The following is a 7,336-nucleotide window of genomic DNA, read 5'->3' as shown; positions in this document are numbered from 1 at the left end:
AGCGGCCCGAGGTTCAAATCACCAATGAGCTCTCAGCATTTTTAGTTTAATGTTACTGATTGGTGTCAGCCTTTCGGAGCTGCTTTCAGGACCAGAGAACTGGATTCAAAGAGCTTATCGACAAAATTGAAATTAACTAAATGCACACATAGCCAAGTGGGAATATACAGTTGTCACAGTAATTGAGACCTGACTCCAAAAGCAACAGGACTGGGTTCTGCAATGGAATGGAATTCTTCAGTGTTTCTGTTGTTTGGCTTGCATTGACACATCGATTTTCTTGTTTTTCACTTTGTCGATGCCTTTGAATAATTGTGGATCCTTCTTCAGAGTGTCTTCTTTCATCAGGTAGTTCTGACCTCTGATGATGTTGATCGTAATCAGCTTCAATTCGCTGATAGTTTTGGAACTGAGCAGATTTCCTTTCCTTGAGACGACAACATGGAACTCAGTCTGACATGTGGACCCATGGGAGGATTTGAATGCCACCCCTGCGTTGGAGTTGCATCCATCCAATAAGAGACTGAGTAGAAGTTCTGTCAGTCGAACATGAGACTTTTAATGGCAGAGTTGTGAGTTTGAGTGCCATTCTGTTTTTCCCTTTTTTAAGGCTTCATGAGCAGAGAGTACAGGGAGTGTTTGAAATGAGCAAGTCTCACTTTCAATCAGGACTCTTACCTCTTTGCAGCATCTCACGATGAAAGATTGATTTCTTCTCATTTCATTCTCAGCTCGGGGTCTGTGCGGCTCAGTGTCACTTCTGGCTGTCTCCTGCTTCACAATCCATCAGTACTGAGAAAGCAATGGGGAATATTACTCATATGTTGTGTTCTTTAATTTTTTGGAAAACTTGAATGCATGTATTCTCTTCCAAAACAAGGACACCAAGCCACTGCTAATGTTGGGCTGAAATAGCTCAGTTGGGAGAGCGTGAGACTGAAAATCTAAAGGTCCCTGGTTTAATCCCGGGTTTCAGCAATTCTGCTTCCTTATGCGTCACTTGCCTTGATTCTGATTTTCCAGTTGCACAATTTACTTTGAAATTATTTACCAAGCACCAGTGGATTGGATTTGAGAAACAACACAGAGTCCTTTACAGCATCGAAGTTGGTCGTCTGGCCTATCACGTCCATGCTGGCTCTCCCCGGAGCAATCTAATCAGTTCCACTCACCAGCTCGATCCCCTTCCTCCTGCAAGCTTCTTTCCTTCAAGTATCCATCCAATGTCCTTTTCAAATCATCGATTGCCTCTGCTACCAGCACACTCGTGGGCAAAGACATTACTATCCACAACATAAAAAAGTTCCACCTCATCAAGGATGGGAAATATTTATATCTTCGATATTTGCTTATTCTATCTTTCTATGAGAATAGAATGGCAGTCAACATGAAAGGGAACCCAAAAATCTTCGAGCAGCATGTAAATGATAAGTGGGTAGGAAGAGGTTGAGCAGGGCCTATTAGGGACAAAAAGGATAATCTATGCTTAGAGCTGCAGGGCAATGTTAATCTACTTAATGAGTACTTTGTATCAGTGATCACTAAGGAAGTGGAATTTGACAAAATATCAGTAGAAGTCAAGAGAATTGAGGCAATGGAGAGGGTACAAATTGAGAGAGGGAGGTACTAAAAAGGCTGGCTGTGCTTAGGGTAGATAAATCACCTTATCCGGATGGCTTGCATCCCAGGTTGCGAAAGGAAATGCGGATGCAGATAACGGAAGGGCTTGCTATAATCTTCCAATCGTCCCTGGATAAGGGGGAGGTGCCAGAGGATCAGAGGATCAAACAGTGGCAAATGCGACGCCCTTATTCAAGAAAGGGTGCAAGGACAGTCCGGCTAACTACAGGCCAGTTAGATTAACAGCAGTGATGGGTAATGTTTTAGAAAGAATAATCAGGGTAAAAAATCAACAGTCACTTGGAGAGGTTTGAGTTAATTAAGGAGAGTGAGCATGGATACATAAATGGGAGTTCATGCTTGACTAATCTAACTGCATATTTTGATGAACTAACAGAGCAGGTTGATGAAGGGATTGCAGTGGATGTTGTTTATATGGATTTTAAGAAAGCGTTTGACAAGGTACCGCATAAAAGGGCGGTTAACACAATTGAGGTTCGTGGTAGAGGAGGGTCAGTGTCCAATTAAATAGATAATTGGTTTAAGGACAGAAAACAGTGAGTCTTATTAAATGGTTCTTTGTCAGACTGGAGGATAGTCGACAGTGGTGTTCCCCAAGGGTCAGTGCTAGAACCACTGCTTTTTTTGCTAAAGGTAAGTGACTTGGATCTTGGAAGACAGAGTAGAATCTCAAAATATGCCGATGACACCAACCTTGGAGGAGTGGCAAACAGTGAGAATGATATGAACTGCCTGCAACAGGACAGTGATAGGCTAGCAGAATGGGCAGACAGGTGGCAGATGGAATTTAATACTGATAAGTGAGAGGTGATGTATTTTGGCAGAACGAATGGGGAGAGGCAATATATACTCAATGGCACAGTTCTAAAGAGTGTGCTGGAATAGAGGGACTTGGGGTTCATGTGCATCAATCTTTGAAGGTGGCAAGACATATTGCGAGAGTGGTTAGCACAGTATATGGGATCTTGGGTTTTATAAATAGAGGCATTGAGTACAAAGCACGGAAGTTAGGCTGAACCATTATAAAACTCTGGGTCGGCCCCAATTAGAGTGTTGTTTTCAGTTCTTCTTACCACACTTAAGAAAGAACCTGAGGGTCCTTGAGAGAATGCAGAGGATATTCACCAGAATGGATCCAGGGATGGAGGATTTTAGTTACAAGGTTAGGTTGGAAAAGCTAGGGCTGTTCTGCCTGTATCAAAGCAGAGTGAGGGGAGAATTGATCGAGGTGTATAAGGCTTTGATAAGTTGGCAAGGAAACATTGTTCTCGTTAACTATTGGTAGAAGGACTAGGGGACACAGATTGAAGGTTTTGGAGAGGAGATGCAGGGGGAATGTGCAGAAGAACTTTTTTACACAGTGATGTTCTGCAACTCACTGCCCACGAGGGCGGTGGACATGTAGACAATCGATGATTACAAAAGGAATTTGGATGGGCATTTGAAGGAAATAATTTTACAGGGCAATGGGGATCGAGGAGACAAGTAATAACTCGTCTCCACTCCTAATATTTCTAAATCCCACGCGTTCACTATAATGTGATCAATTATTTCCTGTTGTGTCTCTTTTAGATTTGTAAACTTCACTGTGCTGGAGTGAGGTGACATATCCTGGCAAGAAACAAGAACTGCTGTGATGAGATCAGCCATGATTATATTGAATGGCAGACCAGGCTCGAGGGGCTGAATTGCCAATTCATGCTCCCATTTCTTATGTTCATAGAATCATACTGCACAGAAGGAGGCCATTCGGCCCCATTGTGCCTCTGCTGACTCTCTAACAAAAAGATGCAATTAGTCCCACTCGCGGCCTATTTCCCCATAGTCCTGGAGAATTTCACTTTGAAATATTTGTCCAATTACCTTATGAAAGTTAGTGTAGGTCAGATGGTTTCACAGGTCGGCGCAACATCGAGGGCCGAAGGGCCTGTACTGCGCTGTAATGTTCTTAAAAAAAAATAATAATAATTGAGTCTGTTTCCACCACCCTGTCAGACAATTCATTCCAAATCCGAATCAGTTACTGGGTAAAAAGATCTCTCCTCACCTCCCCTTGACATTTTTGGCCAATTATTTTAAATCTGTGTCCTCTGGTAACTGACTCCCAGGACAGTGGAAACTGTTCCTCCCTCTCTACCCGAGGAAAATCCTTCATGATTCTAAACACCTCTATGAAATCTTCCCTTAACATTCTCTACTCTGAAGAGAACAATCCCAAATTCACCAGCCTGTCCCGAGAACTGAAACCGCTCTTCTCCGGTATCATTCCAGTAAATCTCATCTGAACTGGCTCAGAAGCTTTGTGTCCTTTCTAAAGCCTGGTGCCCAGAACTGGACACACTACTCTAGCTGAGATCGAGCCAGCGACGCCCACATCCCACGAACGAAAAGAAAAACGCTCCGTGACCAGCCCCCAATTCTTAAGCATTTATAGACGGTCCCTACCCAGTCCCCAAATCTTATTCATTTAGAGACGCTCCCTGCCCAGTCCCCAATTCTTATCCATTGATAGATACTCTCCGCCCAATCCCCAATTCTTATCCATTTACAGACGCTCCCTGACCAGTTCCCAAATCTTATTCACTTAGCGACGCTCCCTGCCCAGTCCCCAATTCTTATCTATTTACAAACGCTCCCTGCCCAGTCCCCAATTCTTATCCATTGATAGACGCGTTTTCGGGAAGCCTCACCGGGAAAAGCTTCTCCGCCGCCATCCGCAGCTCTGCAGATGAGATTGTTCCATCCCATTGTGACCCTGAGGTCCTGCTCCAGCTGTGTGAGCCCGCAACAGGCGCGATCGTCTCGCACTTTGTGAATATCCCGCTCAAACTTCGAACCCGCAGCTCCAGCTGCTGACAGAGCTCAGACTTTGCCGCACCTGCGCGACCCAATCATGTGACAGATAGGGCGTAATCCAGGCCGCTGAGCATTCTGGGTACCACACCTGTCATTAATGCTAATCCCTCAGCTGATGGGTTTTATTTCGTACATTTCGTGTCCTGGTATCGTCGTGAGTGTTTTCTTTTGTACCTGTCAGTGCCTGGGAGGATAGAGTCAGCTTTACTTTGTAGCCATGAATTTCTGGTGTGAGAAGGTGGTGTTTAACTCAATATATTTCAGTTTTTGGTCTGTGACTGTGGGTATTATTCAGTACCTGTTTGTTCTGCTATTGCTATGTGAGTTTCACCACATATCTTTCAACAACTTGTGTGTGAGCATCAGCTTTTGTCTATATCTATCAGTTTCTGAGAAGTGAGAAAGGGTTTGATTCTATCCCTATCAGTTTCTGTTACATGCATGTGTCTTTAATCTGCACCTCCTCTGATTGTGTCTTCTTCTCTGTATTTGCAGGTGAGTCTGTGTTTTGCTTTGTAATTCTCAGTCTTTGAAGTGTGAGCCTGGGTTTGAACCTAATTTCATTTGTACCTTGCAGTTGGGATATGAAAGAAAGGTTTTTACACGTTACCTGCCAAATGCTGCTAAGTGACTGTGGGTTTCATACTATTTCTGTCAATTTCTTGTCTGGTAATGTGTGGTTTACAGTGTACCTGTCAGTTTCTAGTCTCGGACTGAGTTGGTTTTACTCTGTCCCTAGCATTCGCTGGTGTGTTAGTGTGGGCTTTACACTGTACCTGTCAGTTTCTTGTCTGTGAGTAATAAAAACAAGAAATGCTGGAACCACTCAGCAGGTCTGGCAGCATCTGTGGAAAGCGAAGCAGAGTTAACGTAGCGGGTCAGTGACCCTTCTTCGGAACTGAGAGGCACACAACTAGATGAAATTGTTCACGTTGTAGTGAACAGGTCCCTCTATTCCTGCATACTCTTTCGAACTGTGCGAAATAGTATATATTGCCTCTCCCTATTTCTTCTGCCAAAATGCATCATCTCACACTTGTCATTATTAAATTCCATCTGCCACCTGTCTGCCCAATCTGCTAGCCTATCACTGTCTTGTTGCAGGCAGTTCATATCATCCTCACTGTTTGCCACTCCTTCAAGTTTTGTGTTATTCGCTTATTTTGAGATTCGACCCTATATTCCGAGATCCAAGTCATTTAGCTTCAGCAAAAAAAAGCAGTGGTTCTAGCAGTGACCCTTGGGGAACAGCACTGTCAACTACCTTCCAGTCTGACAAAGAACCATTTATTACTCGTTGCTGTTTTCTGTCCTTAAGCCAATTTTCCATCCAATTGGACACTGACCCTCCTGTTCCATGAATCTCAATTTTGTTAACCACCTTTTTATGTGTCTTTTCTTAAAATCCATAGAAACAACATCCACTGCATGCCCTTCATAAACCTTCTCTGTTAGTTCATTAAAAAGTGCAGTTAGATTAGTCAAGCATGAACTTCCATTTATAAATCCATGCTTGCTTTCCGGAATTAACTCAAACCTCTCCAAGTGACTGTTGATTTTTTTCCTGATTATTCTTTCTAAAACCTTCCCCATCACTGCAGTTAATCTAACTGGCCTGTAGTTAGCCAGACTATCCTTCCACCCTTTCTTGAATAAGGGTGTCACATTTGCCACTGTTTAATCTTCTGGCACCTCACCCGTATCCAGGGAAGATTGGAAGATTATCGCAAGCCCTTCCGTTATCAGCATCCACATTTCCTTTCGCAACCTGGGATGCAAGCCATCCGGACCAGGTAATTTATCTTCCTGAAGCAGGACCAGCCTTTATAGTACCTCCCTCTCTCAATTTGTACCCTCTCCATTGCCTCTACTCTGTCCACTTCTGCTGATATTTTGTCAAATTCCACTTCCTTAGTGATACAAGGTACTCATTAACGAGATTAACATTGCCCTGCAGCTCTAAGTATATATTACCCTCTTTGTCCCTAATGGGGCCCACTCCACCGCTTACTACCTGCTTATTATTTATATACTGCTCGAAGATTTTTGGGTTCCCTTTCATGTTGACTGCCATTCTATTCTCGTAGAGATAGAGAATAAGCAAAATATAGAAGATATAAATATTTCCCATCCTTGGGTGAGGTGGAATTTTTTTATGCTGTGAGTGGTAATGTCCTGACCCACGAGTGTGGTGGAAGCAGAGACAATCAATGGTTTGAAAAGGAAATTGGATGGATACTTGAAGCAAAGGAACTTGCAGGATGAAAGGGATCGAGCAGGTGAGTGGAACTGAGTAGCTGGCTCCGATAATTGCTGCAGTCACTGCGATCCCCCTTAATTTTGTACAAGGTGACAATGTTTGCATCACGCATGTTTTGAGCCCTTGCTGAGCTCAACTATGGTGGCTCACTGTCCAGTCCCTCCATGACAGGGAAGTCTGGAATGACACTGAGAGCTACTTCAATGACAATGTTCTCCGTTATGTAGCGTTCAAGGTAATGCTCCGCTCACCTTTCCATCTGCTTGTTAGGTTCAATGATGATCACCCCTGGCTTTGTCTTCAAAGGTGCTGATTTAGTTACTCCTGGGCCCATTGCTTTCTTCTTTCCTTCATACATCCCTCTCGCATCCCCGGATTCAGCAGCAAATTGTATGCCATTGCAGAGTTTTAACCAGTATTGATTGGTGCCATGCTGAGCAGGCTGCAGAGACTTGTTTCTGGCAGCTCTGAGAGCATCTAGATGTTGTTTGCTGGGGACGTGCTTGTAGTTCTGTGAGGGCTCTTCTCTTAGTTGCCGTAACTGACTCCATTTCAGTCCAATAAGCCTCAAACCAGTCA

At 43.7% G+C, this 7,336-nt stretch overlaps 1 non-coding gene across 1 annotated transcript; it reads left to right on the top strand.

Moving 5' to 3' along the window:
* The first annotated feature begins 905 nt into the window (after window positions 1-905).
* On the top strand, window positions 906-978 carry trnaf-gaa (transfer RNA phenylalanine (anticodon GAA)). Its single transcript has one exon. It is a non-coding gene; the product is annotated as a tRNA-Phe (tRNA).
* The last annotated feature ends 6,358 nt before the right edge of the window (window positions 979-7,336 follow it).

The sequence above is a fragment of the Heterodontus francisci genome, unplaced genomic scaffold, assembly GCF_036365525.1.
Source record: "Heterodontus francisci isolate sHetFra1 unplaced genomic scaffold, sHetFra1.hap1 HAP1_SCAFFOLD_456, whole genome shotgun sequence".
NCBI classification, from domain to species: domain Eukaryota; kingdom Metazoa; phylum Chordata; class Chondrichthyes; order Heterodontiformes; family Heterodontidae; genus Heterodontus; species Heterodontus francisci.
This window is presented reverse-complemented; position numbering and strand designations above follow the sequence as displayed.